Genomic DNA, 21,149 nt, shown 5'->3' on the forward strand with positions numbered 1-21,149 from the left:
TCAAAATAATAATAATAATAATGATGGCATTTGTTAAGCACTTACTGTGTGCCAAGCACTGTTCTAAGTGCTGCAGTAGATACAAGTTAATCAGCATGTCCCACGTGGGACTAACAGTCTTAATCCCCATTTTACAAATGAGGTAACTGAGGCATAGAGAAATTAAGCAACTTGCCCAAACTCACATGGCTGGCAAGTGGTGGAGCCGGAATTAGAACCCATGACTTCTGACTTCCAAGCCCGTGCTTTTTCCACTAAGCCACGAATAGGCTTGGTGAATTGTTTGCTTTAGATAACTGTTGTCTCTTTTTATTAGACAAGGGGTACTTACTGTTCGGTTAAGTTTAGTCCCTTCCCTCACTGTGAATGCCTCCAGTGGCACAAGTTAGGACAACTAAACGGTCCTCTTTCAAACAATCCTGCTTCTGTGATTCCACTCCACAGAAACTCATTCATTCATTCAATCATATTTATTGAGTGCTTACTGTGTGCAGAGCACTGTACTAAGCGCTTGGGAAGTACAAGTCGGCAACATAGATATGGTCCCTACCCAACACGGGCTCACAGTCTAGAAGGAGGAGACAGACAACCAAACAAAACATGTAGATAGGTGTCAAAACCATCAGAATGAATAGAAGTTCTGCTATATGCACATCATTAACAAAATAAATAGAGTCAGCAACATATAGAGGTGGTCCCTGTGCAAAGGTGGGCTCACAATATAGAAGGGGGAGACAGACAACAAAACAAAACATGTAGACAGGTCTCAAAACCGTCAGAATAAATAGAATTACAGCTGTATGCACGTCATTAACAAAATGAAGAGTAGTAAATATGTACAAGTAAAATTAATAGAGTAATACATCAGTGCAAATATAGATAAGTGCTGTGGGGAGGGGAAGGGAGCAGGGCAGGGTGGGGAGGAGGGGAGGAGAGGAAAAGGGGAGCTCAGTCTGGGAAGGCCTCCTGGAGGAGGTGATCTCTCAGTAGGGCTTTGAAGGGAGGAAGAGAACTAGTTTGGCGATTGTGTGGAGGGAAGATATTCCAGGCCAGGCATAGTACATGGGCCAGGGGTCAACGGTGGGACAGGTGAAAACGAGGCACAGTGAGGAGGTTAGCGGCAGAGGAGTGGAGGGTGCCATCTGGGCTGTAGAAGGAGAGAAGGTAGGTGAGGTAGGAAGGTGCGAGTTGATGGAGAGCCCTGAAGCCGAGAGTGAGGAGCTTTTTCTTTATTCATAGGTTGACAGACAACCACTGGAGATTTTTGAGGAGGGGAGTGACATGTCCAGAGAATTCCTGTACAAAGATAATCCCGGCAGCAGAGAGAATTATAGACTGAAATGTGGAGGTGAATGGGAGATCAGAGAGGAGGCTGATGCAGTAATCCAGTCGGGATAGGGTGAGAGATTGAATCAGCAAGGTAGCGGTTTGGATGGAGAGGAAAGGGAAGATCTTGGCGCTGCTGTGGAGGTGAGACCGGCAGGTTTTGGTGACAGATTGGATGTTCAGGGTGAATGAGACAGCGGAATCAAGGATGACAGCATGGTTGTGGGCTTGAGAGATGAGAAGGATGGTAGTGCCGTCTACAGTGACTGGAAAATCAGGGAGAGGACAGGGTTTGGGAGGAAAGATAAGGAGCTCAGTCTTGGACATACTGAGTTTTAGATGGCGGGCAGACATCCAGATGGAGATGTCCTGAAGGCAGGAGGAGATACGAGTTTGGAGGGCGTGAGAGAGAGCAGGGGTGGAGATGTAGATTTGGGTGTCATCAGTGCAGAGGTGATAGTTGAAGCCATGAGAGTGAATGAGTTCACCAAGGGAGTAAGTGTAGATAGAGAACAGAAGGGGACCAAGAACTGACCCTTGAGGAACCCCTACAGTAAAGGGATGGGAGGGGGAGGAAGAGCCCACATAGGAGATGGAGAATGAACAGCTGGAGAGATAAGAGATAAGACTTCCTTGCAGTTAATGGGCTCTATTGGTGAGAGGAAGCAAATGGCCACAAAGATTCCTGAAAATGTTCATAATCCATAAAACTACAATCTCTCTGCATTTTTATTCTCAAACTAAGGGGTTTCTGGAATTAAGGATATTGGATCCTCTTTTTTGTACTATTATCAATCAGTCATTCAATCAGTGGTATTTATTGAATGCCTGGAGTGCTGTATTAAATGCCTGAGAGAATACTATACAATAGAGATTGTAAGCTCGTTGTGAGCAGGGAATGTGTCTTTTATAACTGCTATATTGTACTCTCCCAAGCGCTTAGTATAGTACTCTGCACATAGTAAATGCTTAGTAAATATGATTAACTAACTGACCAGTGTATGTAGACCTAATCACTGCCCACAAGGAGCTCACAGACAGGAGGGAGTGGCAGACATTAAAACAAATGATAGATGGATATCCACGTAAGTTCTGTGGGGCTGGGATGAATGTGTTTAAACGGTAAAGACCCAAGTGCAGGTTTTGCAGAAGAGAGGGATAATTGGAGAAGTGAGGTCATAGTCAGGAAAAGCTTCATGGAGAAGACCTGATTTTAGAAGGGCTTTGAAGATGAGGAAAGTATTGTTTTCAGAAACAAGGACAGTCACAAGAAGAAACATACTGGGGAGTTTACTCCTTTCCTTCCAGGCGCCACCATTCTTCCTGCCTCACAAACTCATACCCTTGGTGTTTTCCTTGACTCAGCTCTCTCATTCAACTCACATATTCAATTTGTCACTAAATCCTTTCAGTCCAACCTTTACAATATAACTAAAATCTGCCTTTTCATCTTCATCCAAACTACAACCACATTAACCCAAGCACTATCCTATTCCACCTTGATCACTGTATTTGCCTCCTTGCTAACTTCCCTGCCTCCCAACTCTCCCCACTCTAATCCATACTTCATTCTGCTGCCCAGATTAGTTTCCTACAAACCACTAAATCCATGATTCCCTACTCTTCAAGAACCTCCACATCAAACAGAAACTCCTTACCATCAGCTTTAAAGAACTTAATCACCTTTCCCTCTCCTACCTTACCTTGCTACTCCCTGCTGTAACTCAGCCCAGACACTTTATTCCTCTAATGCCAACCTACTCACTGTACCTTGATCTCGTCTATCTCATTGCTGACCTCTGACCCATATTCTGCCTCTGTCCTGGATGCCCTCCCTCTTCATATCGAACAGACAATCATTCTCCCCACCTTCAAAGCCTCGTTGAAGGCACATCTCCAAGAGAATTTTCCTGAATAAGCCCTGATTTCCTCCTCTACCACTCCTTTCTGTGTTGCCTTTGCATTTGGATTTATATCACTCCCTTAGCCTCATAGCAATTATGTACATATTCATAAATTATTTATTTATACCATCCATCTCTCCCTCTAGCCTGTAAACTCATTGTGGGTCGGGAACATACCTATAAACTCTGTTATACTGTACTCTCCCAAGCGCTTAGTACAGTACTCTACACACAGTAAACACTTAATAAATGTGGTTGGTTGATTGTGTACTGTGTGCAGAGCATTGTACTGAGTGCTTTGGAGAGTATAAACATGGGCAATATTTATATTGCCAAATAAAAATGCAGTGAAAAAGACATTTTTGAGCACCTGTATACGTCTGAGATTTCCAATAGAAACACATAACTGTTCCCTAGAGTCTTTTCAAAACTGGTTTTGGATTTGGGACAAATTAGGTCAATCAATTCCTAATTTTATTCACCATTTTATGGGGCCTATTGGTGACCTAAATATGTGGTTTTCCAATTAGCTGCCTTGATACAAGCACATAAAGGAGAAATGGACATTCGTATGGACTTTGCAGTCTGTAGACATGATCATCATTAGAGAAAAATATTGGCCAATAAGAGTTAGAATAAAATTACTTTCAATTAGATGAAAAAAATTCATTGAAGTAATTATCAGCCAGCGCTTAGAACAGTGCTTTGCACATAGTAAGTGCCTAACAAATACCTTCATTATTATTATTATTATTATTATTATTATTATTAAGCGCTTAATAAATGCTATAATAATTATTATCCATATTTCACTCTGAGCTCAGCATCATTTTTTGGTTGCATTTGTTATGTGCTTCCTATGTGCCAGGCACTATACTAAGTGCTAAAGTAGATACATGCTAATCAGGTTCTACACAATTCATGTCCCACAGTGGGCTCACAATCTTAATCCCCTTTTTACAGATGAGGTAACAGAGGAACAGAGAACTGAAGTGACTTGCCCAAGGTCACACAGCAAGCTTAGGTACACTGTTTCTCCTCTCACAGTTAAACTGGATTCTACAGATACCCAGGAATCTCATAACATTCTGTTCAAACAACCTCATGGGAGTATGACCAGTTTCCCTTGTGGAAGGTTTGCCCAAGATAATGCCAAACTGAATTTTGCTTGAGAAAAATGAGTATAGATGAAGGGAAGGAAAAACACATTTTCACTGGATTTTAATCCCAAAAGAGAAATCATTTCTGCTCCATCGTCAAATTGCCAATCACCAGAACCTTGCAACCAAATGTACACTGGTGATTTGAAGAGAGCTGAGAAAATATTTCAGACAATTTTGGAGGGAAATTTTGCAGCTCATTTTTCCGTGTATTTCAAGAAAAACAGATTGCTTACTTGCTTGCCTGACTTTTGCTTCTCTGACCTCACACATTTGTTATGTGGAGACAGCATCAGTGGGAACTTAAGGTTGATAACGTTGTCAATAGACCAAATCAATCAATAGCATTTATTGAACACTATCTCTGAGCAGAGCATTGTACTAAGTGCTCAGTAGAGTAAAATATATCAGAGCTTGTAGACACATTCACTGCTCACAATGTAGAGGACAAAAGAGTTGAATATGACAGATAGAATGCTCCCTTAGGAAAATAGCCAGTGTTACATCTTGGCAACAGGAAGAAAAATTATCAGTTCAGAAAACAAAAACAAAGATGAAGAGAGCACAAGTCCAACTAAAACTAATCCATTCCAGGTTTATTTAACATTTGGTCTTATTATGTATGGTAAGTCCACTTGGTTTTACTGAATGCTCTATTTTTTTCTCATTTTAACAGATTTCTCTTTGAATTCAGGCGAAAGCTGGGCTTGCACTCCAACCTTGTCTTCCTGCTTGCCTGATTGGCAAGAGTCTTTCTGATGGACAATTCTGTCCAGATTCACGAGTCCTATTCCTGGATGTTCACTGTTCCATTCCCAAGCCTAACGAACCCTTGGCCCCCAGTGACGACATTTTGTGGGGAAGAAATATTTCACACCCACAGAGAACATTTCTTCAAGAATATTTCATGGACATAGCCAAAATTAATGCATTCATTCTGACAGAATGCATGGGTGAAAATATTATCCACAAATGCCAGCTCATCTACACTGAAGGTCTAGGTAGATAACATCCACTTAAGAATTGGAATCAGTCAGCAGTAGAGATGGTGTCCATTCTAGTGGCCTTTCAATACACTCCAGCTCACTTGGAATCTTCCTGAAGACTTCATTCTCCTAATACTAATGTCAACGTTCTCACTATACCTCCATCTCATCTGTCTCGCCTTCGACCTCTCGCCCACATCTCACCTCTGGCCTGGAATGCTCTTCCTCCTCACAGCCAAGAGGCAACTACTCTCCTTCTTTGAAGTCTCATTGAAATCACATCTCTTCCAAATTGCCTTCCCTGACTAAGCCCTCCTTTCCTGTTCCACTCCATTTTATGTCCCCTTGACTTGCTCCCTTTATTCATCCTCACACCCAGCTCTAAAGCACTTTTATACACATCAATAATTTTATTTATATTAATGTCTGTCTCCCACTTTAGATTTTACACTCACTGTGGGAAAGGAATGTGTCAGTGATAATGTGCTAAATATAGAACTCTGCACACAGTAAGCACTCGACAAACATGATTTACTAACTGATGGACACCACATCCCATAGTCATTCATCCATTCATTCATTCAATAGTATTTATTGAGCACTTACTGTGTGCAGAGCACTGTACTAAGCGCTTGGGAAGTACAAGTTGGCAACATATAGAGATGGTCCCTACCCAACAGTGGGCTCACAGTCTAGAAGGTGGAGACAGAGAACAAAACAAAACATATTAACAAAATAAAATAAATAGAATAAATATATACAAGTAAAATAAATAAATAAGTAGAGTAATAAATACGTACAAACATATATACATACATACAGGTGTTGTGGGGAAGGGAAGGAGGTAAGGCAGGGGGGATGGAGATGACTCAGTCTAGGAAGGCCTCCTGGAGCAGGTGAGCTCTCAGTAGGGCCTTGAATGGAGGAAGAGAGATAGTTTTTGCGGATGTGGGGAGGGAGGGCATTCCAGGCCAGGCGGATGACGTGGTCCGGGGGTCGACGGCGGGACAGGTGAGAACGAGGCACGGTGAGGAGGTTAGTAGTGGAGGAGCGGAGGGTGCGGGCTGGGATGTAGAAGGAGAGAAGGGAGATGAGGTAGGACGGGGTGAGGTGATGTAGAGCCCTGAAGCCGAGGGTGAGAAGTTTCTGCCTGATGCGTATGTTGATTGGTAGCCACTGGAGATTTTTGAGGAGGGGAGTAACATTACCAGAACGTTTCTGGACAAAGACAATCCGGGCAGCGGTGTGAAGTATGGATTGAAGTGGGGAGAGACAAGAGGATGGGAGATTGCAGAGGAGGCTGATACAGTAGTCCAGATGGGATAGGATGAGACTTTGAACGAGCAGGGTAGCGGTTTGGATGGAGAGGAAAGGGCGGATCTTGACAATGTTGTGGAGGTGACACCAGCAGGTTTTGATGACAGCTTGGATGTGAGGGGTGAACAAGAGAGTGCAGTCGAGGATGACACCACGGTTGCAGGCTTGTGAGACGGGAAGAATGGTTGTGCCGTCAACAGTGATGGAAAAGTCAAGGAGAGGACAGGGTTTGAGAGGGAAGACAAAGAGTTCAGTCTTGGACATGTTGAGTTTTAGGTGGCGGGCAGAAATCCAGATGGAGATGTCCTGAAGGCAGGAGGAGATGCGAACCTGGAGGGAGGGAGAGAGAGCAGGGGCAGAGATGTAGATCTGGGTGTCACCGGCGGAGAGATGATAGTTGAAGCTGTGGGAGCGAATGAGGTCACCAAGGGAGTGAGTGTAAATCGAGAACAGAAGGTGACCAAGAACTGAACCTTGAGGAACCCCTACAGTAAGGGGATAGGAGGGGGAGGAGGAGCCTGCAAAAGAGACTGAGAATGAATGACCGGAGAGATAAGAGGAGAGCCAGGAGGGGACAGAGTCTGTGAAGCCACGGTTGGATAGTGTGTTGACATGCTCCCCTATGTCTTGGTCAAAAGAGGAAAGAAGATGAAAAGTTTGTTTCTTTGCTTTGTTTTTTAATGTTTTATTTTTTAATGTTATTTGTTCAGTGCTTACTGTATGACAGGCATTCATTCATTCATTCATTGAGTGCTTATTATGTGTAAAGCACTATATGAAACTAAACCCATGGGAGCATATAACAATGAACAGACACATTCCTTGCCCACAGTGAACTCACAGTTCAGAGGGGGAGACAGACATTAATCTACATAAAGAAATAAATGGATAGATAAGTAAATCACAGTATATACAGGCACTGTAATAAGTGCTGGGGTAAGTACAAGCTAATCAGGTTGCATACGGTTCATGTGACACATGGGGCTCATAGACCTAATTCCCATTTTATAAATGAGGTAACTGAGACATAGAGAAGTGACTTGTCCAAGGTCCAAAGCAGACAACTGGCAGGGCCAAGTTTAGAAACGAAGCCCTCCCTGGTTGCTTAAGATTGCATTCTAGAACTGGGAAATCTTCCAAAGGAATCATCAACTCATTAGAAAGTTGTAAACCACACCCTTTAACAAAATGGAGGTCAATCAGATAGGGGAGCCCAGGAACATCAATAATTAAATCAAATACCTCTTAGGCAAATAGCACCACCCCTCATCCTCTTCTTCGTCCATCATGTACCTGCTGCTGGTCAAAGAGCTAACATCATTTCAAAGCAGTTCATCACTTGTCTGCTCTGGTAGTTTGGGCAAATCACTTCATTTCTCTGAGCCTCAGTTGCCTCATCTGTAAAATGGGGATTGAGATTGTGAGCCCCACATGGGACAGGTATAGCAGCCAACCCGATATGCCTATATCCGCCCAAGCACTTAGTACAGGGCCTGGCACATAGTAAGCACTTAACAAATATCAAAATTATCATTATTATTACTATTTCATATGTATCCTGCTAAGGATACCATGGAGACCACGACATTTTTGGGACTCGGCAGTGAGTGCAGAAACTGACAAGCATGACCTGGCACCAGGATCAGCAGGAAGGAAGAATTGGGCTCTTGAGATATTGATGGCAACATCAGGAGATAGCTACAAATAACTAGAGGGACAATGTCCAGCAGGATCTAAAATTTGGAAACCCATTTGTAAGCAAATTTTGAAATCAAAGTTTAAAAGTAAAGTTTGATTCTTCTCCTCTTGCTTGAAAGAACATCTCAACTCTTCCTTCTATCCCTCTCCATCTCTATAGGAGGTTTGCACTTGGTGACTTTGTAGAATTGATTGACCACTTCAAAACCAACAGTCCTGGCTGCTTGCTGGACAAAGTAAGGCCTCTTGAAACACTGAAAAATCAGGGAGGTGAAAGGCTAAGTATGGGGCATTTTGAGGGATCTAAGGACAGCTGCAGCAAATCATCACAGCTCTAACCCTCCCTATCTATTTCCCAGCCTAAATCTTTTCCCCAAGGGAGGTAGAGGGACTTAAAAGCATATCAGCATCTGTCAGTCCAGATTTAGGGGCAGGAGAGGTGTTCTTCCCTACTCCCTTGTGACAGCTACCAAACATGGTGAAGATTTGACTTCCTTGACTTTACTCTTGAATCACCCATTCACTCTACCAATCAATCAATAAATCAAACAATGGTATTTATTGAGTGCTTACTATGTACAGAGCACTGTTCTTAGAACTTGGGAGTGTGTAATACAAAAGAATTAGCAGGCGAATGCAATGCCCATAATGAGCTTACATTCTAGATGGGGAGACTGACATAAATATGAACATGAAACTTGGGAGAGAAGGGTTACAGTGTGCTTTTCTACATGCATGATCTAGTTATTTCAGTGTCCAGCATTGTCTTGATCAATAGAGGGGAGATTTCTCCTCAAAAAAAATGAACAGAAAATCTCTTTTAACAAATTTGTCCATATACCAACAAATTAATTTGGTACTGAGACATTTATCGATGATAACCGGTCACTTCCCTGCACCGTATCTCTTCTGTGAAACTGTTCACTTCTGAGATTCTTGGAATGTAGATTTAGGGGTTTAGCATGGGGCTTATAATAGAATAAAATAGTGCTGTCACCTCATCGATGGGCAGGGTGGATGTAGGTCACACACACAAAGATAAAATGTACAAAAAAAAGATACACTGGTATGGGTAGCACAAGTGGAGAGAGCTTTGCATCTCCCCTCAGAGCTTAGAGATTTCAGTGAAGCTAAAATGATAGCATAAGAGACAAGAAGTATTGCAAAAAAGATTAAGATTCACTGTAGTGACAACTAAAAGGCCAAACATTTGGGTGAACCCTAGGTGGGACAAGGGACTGTGTTAAATCCGATTTGCTTCTATCCACCCCAGGATTTACTACTGTGTCTGACACAGTATAAGAGCTTAACAAATAGCATAATAATCATTATTATCTATCCAGGTGGTCTGTCGGTTGCCTCTCTTTCCCGGTCTAGCCTGCAGATAGAGGCTCCCCATTGCTGGGAATTTCTAGAAAGAGAGAGAACACTTGGGGGACTTCCCAGAAACAGCTATGAATCACCTGATATGGCCCTGCCATTCAGAATGGAGGAGATAGGAAGGCCCTCTATTCTAGGAAAAACTCTAAAGGGAGGTGCACCAGGCAATGAAACTCTTTTGTGCACTTCAGTGTTGAATGAACTGCTGGCAGGTGTTTTGTCCACAGTAGGAATTCACATTCCTGGTGTTTTTAACCCCAGGAGTCTTTTCAGAGCCTGAACCCCAGTTAGGCTCACATGGAAGGTGATAAATTCATTGGGGGACTGCAGAAATCCTCTCTGAATTCACAGAATAGACTTGGTATCAGGGAAAGTCCATTCAAATGATGCAACCTTGTAGGTTGTGATGTTCAACACATATCCACAGGGTGCTGAGCCCTCTCACTGCTCCCCGCGATGGGAGCTGACGTCAGAGTCTGCATAATAATCGCTGCCACTTTCAAGGATGTAGTCAAGAACCTGTTAGAAGACAAGGCTTGTAATGAAAAGAACCAATTAGTCAAGGACACAGGTATTTTCCCAAAGAACTAGTCAAATTCATGTAAGGCTTAACCACTGCTTTTGGCATAAATACCTTATCAGAAAGGGACATAAGAAATTATACAGAGACTTAGAGTCTTAGGTATTACAATAGATCCCCAACACTCCTGTAGAGGCAACTTTAAATGTCATTCTGTAACCCAAAGAAATATCTGTGTAAGAGCAATTTGAGAGTGGGGGTGGAGGGAGAGCTATTAACTCCAATTTTTTCCTTTTTTATGGCTATAGATTTGAAAAAGGGAAGTTCAGAATGTCCTCCCTAGTCTATTCATTGTCCTGTCTCCTTAATGAGCAAAGAGGTTCGGTGAACAGGATGAGAATTTCTACCACTAAATGCATTTCCCTGAGAAGATTTATTAAAATGAATTACTGACTGCTGACTTTGTGGCTAGATAATCTGACTTTTCAGCTTTAAAGGCATATTTTGCCTTTAATCTGTAAAGAAATTTATCATGTGAAGAGGTAAGCAGAGAGATAGGATAAAGCCCCCAATTCTTCAGACCTTTTCAACATCAACACATCTTTCCAGCCCTGCTGATTTTTACTTTGCATTCACTTTCAAAAATGCAAATTTTCATCCTTACTCTTTAATATTTTTGGTGATGTATGCAAATAGATTATCTTCCTACAGCTCACAAAAACATCCAAGTATCTTTCTAGGTCTATACTTACATTCACTTGATATTGTCTTGAAATGATTCTTTTATAAACATATTGCAACTGGGAGATGTATTGCCTAGTGGAAAGAGTATGGGATTGAGAGTCAAAGGACCTGAGTTCTAAGGTAACTCTGCCACTTGTCTGCTGTGTGGCTTTGGGCAAATCACTTCGCTTCTCTGGGCCTCAGTTAGCTAATCTGTAAAATGAGTGTTTGACTGTGAGCCTCGTATTGGACATGGACTTTGTCCAACCTGATTTGCTTGTATCCACCCCAGCGCTTAGTGTGTTGTCTAGCACAGAATAAGTGCTTAACAAATACAACTATTATTATTGCTATTATTAATCTTGGTGGTGTATCTTTGCTGAGAATACAATGTTGATAGCTTCCTAAATCCATTCTTATCTACTCACTTTCCACATTGAGACCTGTCTGTGTTTCCTTCTTTCAACAGGGCTGCTGTGCATTTGCCACCAAAAACCTAGGAAGCAGCGTAGCCTCTTGGCTAGAGCAGGAGCTGAGAATCAGAAGGACCGGGGTTCTAATCGTAGCTGCAACACTTGTCTGCTGTGGAACCTTGGACAAGACATTTAACTTCTCTGTGACCGAATTACCTCACCTGTAAAATGCATATTAAGACAAAGAGCCCTATGTGGAACAGGGCCTGAGTCCAGCCTGATCAACTTGTATCTACCCCATCACTTAGTAAGTGCTGGCACATCATGAGTACTTAACAAATACCTTTAAAAAAGGACTATCAATTAATAAATATAATTTATTGAGCCCTTACTGTGTTAAAAACACTGTACTAACCACTTGGGAGAGTACAGTTTAACAATAAGCGGATACATTTCCTGGCCACAACCACTATTCAGGTCTTTTCTCAGAGCTTGATAGTTTTTGAAAGTTTGGATACCACCTTCCAATGCTTTGTTTGTACCAATACCCACGCATTAAATATTATAACAAAGACTTTAAGCTTGGTCCTGCCACCAGTAAAAGTTGGAGAGGCAATAAATAAATAATAATAATGGCATTTATTAAGCGCTTACTATGTGTAAAGCACTGTTCTAAGCGCTAAGGGAGGATACAAGGAGATCAGGTTGTCCCTCAGGGGGCTCACAGTCTTAATCCCCATTTTACAAATGAGGGAACTGAGGCACAGAGAAGTTAAGTGACTTGCCCAAAGTCACACAGGTGACAATTGGCAGAGCTGGGATTCGAACCTATGACCCCTGACTCCAAAGCCCGTGATCTTTCCACTGAGCCACTAGCAATTATCACTCATCAATGGAAAGAGAGACTGCTAGTTTACATTACATTCTGAGTTTATGGTGTGTTTTATGTTTCCATGTGAAATTCCTGGGTTACTTACAATCTGTTTCCTTTGCAGAACACCTTTTCTTCTTTCTTTGGAAAATAAATGAAAATTGGTCCCATAAGAAGGAGGAAGAAACCTAAAGCTGACATGAGGTGAAATAATCTCAGAAGAGCATCAGGGGTATACAAAAGGTTAGAGATTTCTTGTCTGCTAAATAGTTGGTTCATTATCCTCTGCCCAGTAGGATTTTAGAAGGTCCTGAACCATCAATCCAATGCACTTTTCTCCTAGGGGGAATGTGAACGCGATTATCAGTTGGCATTTATGAGACTGGAATAGTCAGAATTACTGAGTTTCTTGTCTATTGAAAAGGGCATGGAAATCAAACAGAGTGTACTCCAGGGATGACTTCATCGAAAAGGCGCTGAAGATATTGACTATGTTCCCAGTTCCACCACTGACCATGTAAGACATATCTGGCAAGTTCATTCATTCATTCAATCACATTTACTGAGTACTTACTGTGTAATGAGCACTGTACTAAGCACTTGGGACAGTACGATATAGCAATAGTGAACCTACAGTCTACAGATAGGGAGACAGATATTAATATAAATAAATAAATTGCAGAAATGTATGTAAGTGCAGTGGGGCTGCGAGGCAGGGGGATGAAAACAGGGAGCAAGTCAGGATGATGCTGAAGGGTGTGGGAGAAGAGAAAAGGGGGAATTAGTCAGGGAAGACCCCCTTAAAGGAAATGTACCTTCAATAAATCTTTGAACAGGTGGAGAGTAATTGCTCTTTGGATTTGAGAAGTTAAGTTAACCTGATTTGCTTCAATTTCCCACTGGGTGAATTGAGTGCAATAAATATTTTCCCATCCCGCCCTGGGGTTTGGAGAAAATTGACAAGATGATAGAGATTTGGTGCTTTGAGTTCTGTTACTTGATCATTTCAAAGCAAAACTAACGTGGATCATCATTCTCTATACAGAATCTGCAGCTCTCACCCCTGCCCTCATCTCCTACCCTGAGTTCATGGGTAATAAAGACAATGTGACAGAATTCATTCTATTGGGACTTAAACCGAATCCAAGGATTCAGAAAGTCAACTCTGTTGTCTTTTTAATCATCTACAACATCGCCATGGTGGGAAATCTAATCACTGTGGTAATCATAACTGCCAGTAAGACTCTGGACTTCCCCATGTATTTCTTTCTGGCCTATTTGTCATTTAGCGATGCCTGCTATTCTTCTGTCAACACACCTAAACTGATCAGTGACTCTCTCTGTGAGAAGAAAATCATCTATTTCAAAGGCTGTATGACTCAGGTCTTTGGAGAGCATTTTCATTCATTCATTCACTCAATCGTATTGATTGAGCGCTTACTGTGTGCAGAGCCCTGTACTAAGCGCTTGGGAAGTACAAGTTGGCAACATATAGAGATGGTCCCTACCCAACAACGGGCTCACAGTCTAGAAGGTGGAGACAGACAGCAAAACAAAACATGTGGGCAGGTGTCAAGTCATCAGAATAAATAGAAGTAAAGCTATATGCAAATCATTTACAAAATAAATAGAATGGTAAATATGTACAAGTAAAATAAATAGAGTAATAAAACTGTACAAACACATATACAGGTGCTGTGGGCAGGGGAAGGAGGTAGGGTGTGGGATGGGGAGGGGGAGAGGAAGGAGGGGACTCAGTCTGGGAAGGCCTCCTGGAGGAGGTGAGTTCTCAGTAGGGCTTTGAAGGGAGGAAGGGGGCTAGCTTGGCACATGTGCGGAGGGAGGGCTTTTTTATGGCAGGCCCGAAATAACTCTCCTTACAGTGATGATCTGTGACCGTTGCATGGTGATATGTAAGCCACTGCATTACATGACCATCATGAACTGGCATATGTGTGGTGTGCTGGTGGAGGCTGTCTGGACAGGAAGCCTGGTGCATGCGACCATCCAGATTTTCTTCATGGTCAATTTACCCTTCTGTGGCTCCAACATCATCAGTAATTTCCTGTGTGATTTGAACCCTTTGCTGAACCTTGCCTGCACGGATACCCACACCCTCGATTTCTTTGTAGCTAGCAACCATGGGTTGATCTGTCTATTAAACCTTGTCATGTTCCTACGTCATGATCCTGTGCTTCCTGAAAACATACAGTAAAGAAGGTAGTCCCAAAGCGCTCTCCTCAGAGCGCCACCACAGATGCCCGGGACTCCGTTCCCGAGAGGCCCGCCATCACACTGTGCGGCCTTGCTGTTCCTGGAAGGATCCTCTCCTCAGAGCGCGCCGCCATAGATGCCCGGGAATACGTTCCTGAGAGGCCCGCCCGCCCGCCATCACACCGCGTGGCCCCTGCTGCTCCAGGAATGATTCCCTCCTCAGAGGGCCCCCATAGACGCCCGGGACTCCGTTCCCGAGAGGCCCGCCCGCCATCACACCGCATGGACCCCACTGCTCCCGGAAGTATCCTCTCCTCAGAGCGCCAGAGAGGCCCGCCATAGACGCCCGGGACTCTGTTCCCGAGAGGCCCACCCGCCATCACACCGCGTGGCCCTCGCTGCTTCCGGAAGGCTCCTCTCCTCCGAGCGCCGCCATAGAGCGCCCCCTGCTTCCACCCCCCCACCACTTAAGCGACCTTCCTTATAGTGCCCCCCAACCCCCCTTCCCGGTCCGGTCCTGACTGACTCTCTCACCCGCCATCCCGGGAAAAAGGCCCTTGTTTTACATTTACCAAGTTTACATTAACGACAACCTCATTTGCACCTACTCAGCCTTCCTGTCCCACCATTGACCCCCGGCCCACGTCCTCCCCCGGGCCTGGAATGCCCTCCCTCTGCACATCCTCCAAGCTAGCTCTCTTCCTCCCTTCAAGGCCCTACTGAGAGCTCACCTCCTCCAGGAGGCCTTCCCAGACTGAGCCCCTTCCTTCCTCTCCCCCTCGTCCCCCTCTCCATCCCCCGCATCTTACCTCCTTCCCTTCCCCACAGAGCCTGTACATATGCATATATGTTTGTACATATTTATTACTCTATATATTTATTTTACTTGTACTTATCTATTCTATTTATTTTATTTTGTTAGTATGTTTGGTTTTGTTCTCTGTCTCCCCCTTCTAGACTGTGACCCCACTGTTGGGTAGGGACTGTCTCTATATGTTGCCAGCTTGTACTTCCCAAGCGCTTAGTACAGTGCTCTGCACACAGTAAGCGCTCAATAAATATGATTGATTGATTGATTGATTGATTGATTGACGCTGTGGCTCTATCTGGAGGTGATGACCAAGGCATTGAGGCTTCCCATCAGAAGCAGCGTGGCTCAGTGGAAAGAGCCCGGGCTTTGGAGTCAGAGGTCATGTGTTCTAATCCCGGCTCTGCTGCTTGTCAGCTGTGCAACCTTGGGCAAGTCACTTAACTTCTCTGTGCCTCAGTTACCTCATCTGTAAAATGAGGATTAAGACTGTGAGCCCCACGTGAGACAACCTGATCACCTTGTAACCTCCCCAGCACTTAGAACAGTGGTTTGCAAGTAATAAGTGCTTAATAAATGTCATTATTATTTTATTTATTTATTATACTTCACAGCCTTACTCAATGATGGAGAATGCCTCTCCTGGTGCAAAGTCTTATCCTATTGACAGAGTAGTCTACATAATTGAGAGTCGGGTGAGAACTAATTACCCCAACTGACACCGTGAAACTCTGTGGAGGTGGGATGAACTACTGGCCCAGGCTGGTATCATCAGCTAATCTATTTGCAGACTTGGAATGGCTCAGAAACAGCATGGCCTACCAGATTGAGCACAGTCTTGGGCGTCAGAGTATCTCGGTCCTAACCTCAGCTCTTCCATTTCTCTGCTGTGTGACCCTGGACAAGTCACTGCTCTGAGCCTCAGTTACCTCATTGGTTTAAATGGAGATTACGGCCGTGAGTTCCTTGTGGGACATAGACTGTGTCTAACCTGATTATCTTGTAACTTCCCCAGCACTTACTACAGTGCCTGGCACACAATCAGCGCTTAGCAAATCGATTACAAAAAGCCAGGAGGGTGCAAGAGGCAGAGTCTTTGCCTCTAATTCTAGGGGAAACCATTCCAATGGGAAGACAATTCTGGGTCACTTTCAGGATGGAGATGCAGTGGAACCCTGAGTCCTGCTAGGTGATCGTGGGTGTGTGGATGGGTTGCTGAGCTGCCATCAAAATGGACCTCCTCTTTGGAGGAATCATCTACTGGAGAAGAGACTTCCAAACTGTAAGCTCAGGCAAGAGGCCTTCTTTGCCTCTAATTCTAGGCGAAACCATTCCACTGGGAAGACAGTTCTGGGTCACTTTCAGGATGGAGATGCAGTGGAAACCTGAGTCCTGCTAGGTGATCCTGGGTGTGTGGATGGGTTGCTGAGCTGCCATCAAAATGGACCTCTTCTTTGGAGGAATCATCTATTAGAGAAGAGACTTCCAAACTGTAAGCTCATTGTGGGCAGGGAACGTTTCTGTTTACTGTGACGTTGTATTCTCTCAAGCGTTTAGTACAGTGCTCTCCACATAATATGCGCTCAGTAAATGCCATTGACTATGAAAACATTCTCCCTAGGCAGAAAGGCTCCGTCCTCTAAAGTGTCTCTGTTGAAATCCTTATAGGCACGGCAGCCCTGGGACCATGAGGCACTCTATCCAGGTTCTACCCAGGTTAATAACTGACCATCTCCAGGGTTTTCAAAGTAATGGGTAACGGTTAGAAAGACCCAGGCCCAGCCAACACAAATAATGCACTAATCGCTTCAACCGAGGCTGTGACAAGAACAGAAGCACAATACTCGAAATATATTTGCAAGACCCGTCTTGGGCCATTTCTGTATAATCTGGGTGGCAGAGGCACCTATGTGAAAGCGTTGGTCACCTCTATCTCTAACCCCTCCTTCAGAATAGATTCAAGTCTTCTTTCTCTTCTCTTTCCTGCACCTCTCATTCCCCCATAAAAAAAAGGCAGTCTCTTAAAACGAATGGTAAATGTTTGGTTTGAGTCAAAAGTGTCTCGTCTCCTACCTGCTTTCTCACACTTTCCACTTTTTCCACAGACCATCTCCGGAGAAAAGCACACACAAGGAGGTGCTGAAACAACGACAGAGGCAGGAAGGGGAAGAAAGGGCAAGAAACATTCTGTTTCATACTGTAAACTCATTGTGGGCAGGGAACATGGCTACCAACTCTGTTATATTCTACTCTCCCAAACGCTTAGTACGGTGTTCTCACGTAGTAAGAACTCAATAAATCCCTCTGATTGACTGGAGGAAAGGCAAAAGGAGAGGATAACTGGGGTCTTGGAGCTGGAGGGGAGGGAAGAAAGAGATAAAGGGGAGGGAAGAGAACTTAGGGATGAGCAACCCAAGGAGATAGAGATAGATGGGAGCAGGGGTGAAAGCGAAAAAAAATGGTTTCTTACCACAACCACCTGACATTTAACAATGTCTTCAGCCTGAGAGATATAAACAGAAAGTCGTCACACAAGACCTCCATATTTTTGGCCTCTGGGGTCAGGAAAACCCTGGTGCCCTTTCAAATCTGGAGGGGGTCAGTAAAGTTCACTAGGCATATATCCAGAGATGGACTCTCAGATTTTTAGTACAAGGAATTGGACAAGAAAGATTAAGCCAAAAGACCACTAAGAGTTTCATTTCAGACAACCCAGAGACAGGGTCAACTGGAGGCCTGAAAGTCTTCTCAGGGCTTCCTAACTCATCCCAGAACAATAGAGGGAGCCCTGTAGAGTTGGGGCTGGTCACAAGGTACCAAAAAAGGCTCTGGAATGAGTCATTCGTTCATACAGTCATATTTATTGAGCGCTTACTACGTGCAGAGCACTGTACTAAGCCTTGGAAAGTACAAGTCGGTAACATGTAGAGAGGGTCCCTACCCAACAATGGGCTCACAGGCTAGAAGGGGGAGACAGATAAAACAAAACATGTAGACAGGTGTCAAAACTGTCAGAGTAAATAGAATTATAGCTATATGCACGTCTTTAATAAAATTAATAGAGTAGTAAATATGTACAAGTAAAATAGAGTAATAAATAGTAATTATAATAGTAGCATTTATGAAGCACTTACTATGTGCAAAGCACTGTTCTATGTGCTTGGGAGGTAACAGTGTGATCAGGTTGTCCCACCTCACAGTCCTAATCCCCATTTTAGAGATGAGGTAACTGAGGCACAGAGAAGTTCAGGGACTTGCCCAAAGTCATGCAGCTGACATGTGGTAGAGCTAGGATTCGAACCCATGACCTCTGACTCCAAGGCCCGTGCTCTTTCCACTGAGCCACGCTGTTTCTATATTTATACAAATATATACAAGTGCTGTGGGGAGGGGAAGGAGGTAGGGCAGGGGGCGGAGGTGGGGAGGGGAGGAAGAGAGAAAAAAGGGTGTTCAGTCTGCGAAGGCCTCCTGGAGGAGGTGAGCTCTCAGTCGGGCTTTGAAGGGAGGAAGAGAGCTAGTTTGGCAGATGTATGGAGGGAGGGCATTCCAGGCCAGGGGAAGGACATGGGCCGGGGGTCGACGGCGGGACAGATGTGAACGCGGCACAGTGAGGAAGTGAGTGGCAGAAGAGAGGAGGGTGCGGGCTTGGCTGTAGAAGGAGAAATGGGAAGTGAGGTAGGAGGGGACAAAGTGATGGAGAGCCTTGAAGCCGAGATTGAGGAGTTTTTGGTTGATTCGTAGGTTGACAGGCAACCAACCACTGGATATTTTCGAGGTGGGGAGTGACATTCCCGGCGGGTTTCTGTAAAAAGACAATCCGGGCAGCAGAATGAAGTATAGACTGAATCAGGGAGAGACAGGAGGATGGGATATCAGAGAAAAGGCTGATGCAGCAATACTGTCGGGATAGGAACAGAGATTGAACAAACAAGGTAGTGGTTTGGTTGGAGAGGAAAGGGAATATCTTGGCGATGTTATGGATGTGAGACCGGCAGGTTTTCGTGATGTATTGGATGTGTGGGGTGAATGAAAGAGGGAGTCGAGGATGAAACCAAAATTTCGGGCTTGAGAGACGGGATGGATAAGAAAGTCACGGAGAGGAATGGGAAGTTTGGGAGGGAATATAAGGAGTTCATTCTTGGACATATTGAGTATTAGATGGTGGGCAGACATCCAGATGGAGATGTCCTGAAGGCAGGAGGAGATACGAGCCTCGAGAGAGGGAGAGAGAACAGGGGTGCAGATGCCGATTTGGGTGTCATCAGCGTAGAGATGATAGTTGAAGCCGTGGGAGTGAATGAATTCACCAAGTATCTATACTCTATCTATGAGTATAGATAGAGAAGAACAGAAGGGGACCAAGAACTGACCCTTGAGGAACCCCTACAGTAAGGGGATGGGACCGGGGTGGGGGGAAGGAGCCCACTAAGCAGACTGAGAATGAATGGCCAGAGGGATAAGAGGAGAACCAGGAGAGGAAGTAGTCTGTGAAACCAAGATTAGATAGCGTGTGGAGGAGAAGGGGCCGGTCCACAGTGTCGAAGGCAGCTGAGAGGTCGAGGAGGATTAGGATAGAGTAGGAGCCATTGGATCTGACAAGGAGGAGGTCACTGGTGATCTGTGAGAGAGCAGTTTTGGTGGAGCATAGGGGACGGAGGCCAGATTGGAGGGGGTTGAGGAGAGAGTGGGCGTTGAGAAATTCGAGGCAGCAGGTGTAGACGACTCATTCTAGGAGTTTGGAAAGGAAGGGTAGGAGGGAGATAGGGTGATAACTATAGGGGCAGTTGGGTCCAGAGAGGGTTTTATTAGGAAGGGGGCAACGTGGGCATGTCTGAAGGCAGAGGGGAAGGAACCAGTGGAGAGTGAGCGGTTGAAAATGGAAGTTAAGGAGGGGATGAGGGAAGGGGCGAGAGATTTCATAAGATGAGAGGGAATGGCGTCTGAAGCACAGGTGGATAGAGTAGCATTTGAGAGGAGGGAGATCTCATCTGCAGGTACTGCTGGGAAGGATGAGAGAGTAGTGGAGAGGGTTGAGAGCAGGGGGATGGGGATCTCAGACCTGATGGTGTTAATTTTCCTTAAGAAGTAGGAGTCACTGGAATGAGTCAGGGGAGGCGGCAACATCAGGACATCTTGTTCTGTTAAGTTGGTGATGATGGGGGGAATTCTAGTTCCACCTCTGTGACAAATGGCATTCAGTGTGGGGAAGGAAAGAGAGAAAAGAGACTCAAAAGAATCCTCTCCCCCGGGACACCGGAACTAGAGCTAGAAACTCCAATCTCCACCTCCTCATTTTTACAGTTTCCCAGACCCCCAGTTTCCCCTGTGATCTCTCTTGTGCATGGACTCTTGCTCCTACCACAGTTTCCCCTGTGATCTCTCTTGTGTGTGGACTCTTGCCTCACTGAAAGCTTCAAACTTACCTATTGCCCATAGAGTTGAACAGGGGAAGTAGGTAAGCTGTGTGCCCTCACGGAAAGAGCATAGGCCTTGGAGTCGGAGGTCTCGAGTTCTAATCCTGAATCTGCCCATTGCTTGCTGGGTGACGTTGGGCAGTCACTTGACTTCTCTGTACCTCAGTTTCCTCAACTGTAAAATGTGGATTCACTACCTGCTTTCCCTCTTACTTAGACTGTGAGCTCCATGAGAGACAAGGAATCTGTCTGACCTAAGTGGCCTGTATCTACCCCCGTGCTTAGAATAATGTTTGACATGACGTAAGCCCTTAAAAAATGCCATGAAAAAGGCAGAGAGGTTGTCTACCGTAATTGTCCCCTTTTGTTGGGCTGCCCCTACTTTAAACTCATCATCTTCCAAGGACATGTTCCA

General features: G+C 44.5%; 1 pseudogene; it reads right to left on the bottom strand.

Moving 5' to 3' along the window:
• Window positions 1-20,462, bottom strand: part of LOC119921243 — a 44,900-nt pseudogene extending 24,438 nt beyond the window's left edge.
• Between the last annotated feature and the right edge of the window lie 687 nt (window positions 20,463-21,149).

Source organism: Tachyglossus aculeatus, assembly GCF_015852505.1.
Source record: "Tachyglossus aculeatus isolate mTacAcu1 chromosome 12 unlocalized genomic scaffold, mTacAcu1.pri SUPER_6_unloc_2, whole genome shotgun sequence".
Taxonomy (NCBI): domain Eukaryota; kingdom Metazoa; phylum Chordata; class Mammalia; order Monotremata; family Tachyglossidae; genus Tachyglossus; species Tachyglossus aculeatus.